The 2,932-nt window shown below is 45.5% G+C and overlaps 1 pseudogene; it reads right to left on the bottom strand.

Moving 5' to 3' along the window:
* Nucleotides 1-250: 250 nt before the first annotated feature.
* Nucleotides 251-979, bottom strand: LOC123101263 (phosphomannomutase/phosphoglucomutase-like; annotated as a pseudogene).
* Nucleotides 980-2,932: the final 1,953 nt, after the last annotated feature.

Here is a 2,932-nt window from a genome sequence, read left to right as displayed (position 1 = left end):
CTAAATATAAGTCCTTTTAGAGATTTAAATGTGGACTACATATGGGTGTATATAGACATATACGGAGTAGAATATAGCCAGAGCATTCAGCAAGCAATTAATCAATGGGAATGAAACATGCGCAACAAGATACTTCATACAGGTCCCCACACTGTTGCATAATCAACATTGATTAAACATAAACATCACCTGTGCTCAATTCTAAAGACATATGAAAAATTCTAAATTTATCTTGGAAAAGCACCATACATCAGAGGCAGACTCGATCAGGATCCTTTAGGTCCTGGATGAGGCTGCCGACCCTGCCCTCCAACACGGCCAACCTCATCCGGACCATCTGGATGATGATCTTCACCCCATGTACGTGCAGTTGTGGAGGAAGTGGTTCTGCCTGAGCGCGCCGTGCCCTGTGTTCTCCAACTCTCCATCATGACGTGCGTCTTCATGTCGTCTGCATTGACTTGCACGTCCTTGTCGACCATGTTGCCATAGTCGCCGCCAGCTCCTCGCCTCGATGAACCGCGTGAGCCCATCGCCCGACCATGTGTCCGTCACCACTATCGTCCCCGGGTGCTCCCCCAACACGATGGCAGAGATGAGCACGATGAGGCAGCCCCTGCGCCGTCCACCACGCCACTTCGGTCCACGCCCGTGTCAAACACCACGCCGAGGTCTGCGGCGTGGGTCAGCACCGTGCGGCGGGTCAGCGACATGGCCTCGCGTTCTCCTGGTTGGGCATATGGTTCTGGAACATGCCGTCTAGCTCCAGGTGCAGGCTGTCGGTCGTGTTGGTGCCTAGCTTCTCCAACACGTCCCACACAAAGAACCCGCCACAGCCGTTGCCTACACTCATGATGACCTTGAAGCCCTCGAGCTAGGTGTCATAGTGTGTCCGGTGGGCCACACACTCCTTGATGATGTCCCGGAGGTGATGCACGTAGGTGCTCATCAGGTGGACGTGCATGACCACTGGAGGCATGCCATGGCCAACGTCGCTGAGGCCCAGCTTCCTCGTGACCACTACCAGAATGAAGCCCTAAGCCTACGTCCTATTCTATGCCGACAACTTTTTGTTGGGGCCAACGCCATAGACCGAGATATGCCGACGGCCTAGGGAAAGCCATACCTGCATGCCGCGCGGCCGCGGATCGACCAATAGAACTTGCAACGGCACGCCGTGACCGCAAGGCCGGACACAAACACTCGGCCAAACGATAGGCATGGGGTTGGCATTGAGGAGCCGCCGAGGTCGAACTCGTGCCTGGCCCACAACAACGGCATAGACGGCGCGCCGCCGGCGTGGCAGTACCACGGAGTTGTGTCGCCCGACTCTGACTCTTATTAGCCGAGAACGACCTTTGTGCACTGGGTCTTTATAGATGAATCTTGACAACGTCAATTTTTCCATCATGATTTTGTGAAGGCGAGCGAGGGACGATCAAAATTGGTCAAGGACCAGGAAAAAAAGGAGACATGCTTCTATTAAATCTTAGCCGTTAACCTTTGTGGTAAACGTAAAATCAACGGATACAAAGGAATGACGTATGGAGAACTATGAAAGCTTCATCCCTTTAATATTAGGTATAGATGTGAGAAATAAATCGAATTTGGCTGTAGTAAATACATGAGAAACAAATACAATTGCTATATTTCCATGTTGTCAAGCATGCTTGGTTTGGTTAACTGTGTGATCTTCTATTAGGAGTATGTTATAGTGTGCAACGTGGTGCTCAGTTAATGTTTGGTTCATTTGTTGTGGTGTTTAGTTAACTGTTTTGTTTGGTTCAATTTTGCAATGCGATGTTCAATAGTTGTGGGTGCATTCTGTTATTGTATACCATGTGAGGTATAAATTGAATTTGACTGTAGTAAATACATGATAAAGAAATACAATTGCTATATTTCCAAGTTGTTAAGCATGTTTGGTTTGGTTAACTGTCTGATCTTCTATTAGGAGTATGTTATGTTGTGCAATGTGGTGCTTAGTTAATTTTGGTTCATTTGTTGTGGTGTTTAGCTAACTGCTTGGTTCAATTCTACACTGCGATGTCCAATTGTCGTGGGTGGAATTTTGTATTGTTGTGCATGTGAGGAATAAATCGAATTTGCCTACACTTAATACATGAGAAACATATACAAGTGCAATATTTCCTAGTTCTTAATCATGCTTGGTTTGGATAAATGGGTTTTCCATGTTGCTTGAATTAAGCTGATGAATCTGCAATGTGCTTATTTTTCATCAACATATTTTACTGATAGCATGCGAACCCTTACTTAACCTGATGACTAACTACCTTATATGTGTTGCAGGGAAACAATGGGAAGCACTGAGGTTTATAATCGAGGTTAGCACGTGCATGGTCCGTTGTCTAATAGCACATTATTGTGCAATTGCAGGAACCATTCTAATATTTAGGTTTTTAACAATTTGGTCTTGCACATGTAGGTCCTGCTGTCAGAGGTTTTGACCCACTGTTCGACCCTTTTTGCATATGGGGAAATGAGTTGTCCATCAATATCAGTCAAGTCAAGAAACTCAGAAAGATTGTTAGGATAAAGAAATTAGCGACAAAAAACAACAAGATCTTTGTCGGCACAATGAAGAAGACATCAGTTCACTACAGGATGGTACTAACTATTATACCTTGTCTTTTTTATTCCTTTGCCCCATTTCCAATATAGAGAAGATATTTATGCACATCCTTGTTTTCAGGCCTTTCCAAAGCAGTTCACTGATGATTACCTCTCAAACCACCTGTATGGTCAGGAGTCGAGGAAGGTATTCATACAACACCCACGGTTCAATATTGAAGTGTTCCTGAAGAGGACGAACGATGGACAGTCAATCATCCATAGGCACTAGCCTAAAGTTACAAAGACCTTCAACATCAATGAAGGCTCAATATTCGTCTTCTGCTTCAGTAGTTTTCCA

Source organism: Triticum aestivum, chromosome 5A (genome assembly GCF_018294505.1).
Source record: "Triticum aestivum cultivar Chinese Spring chromosome 5A, IWGSC CS RefSeq v2.1, whole genome shotgun sequence".
NCBI classification, from domain to species: Eukaryota; Viridiplantae; Streptophyta; class Magnoliopsida; order Poales; family Poaceae; genus Triticum; species Triticum aestivum.
The sequence above is the reverse complement of the archived record's forward strand: the minus strand, read 5'-3'. Positions and strand labels throughout refer to the sequence as shown.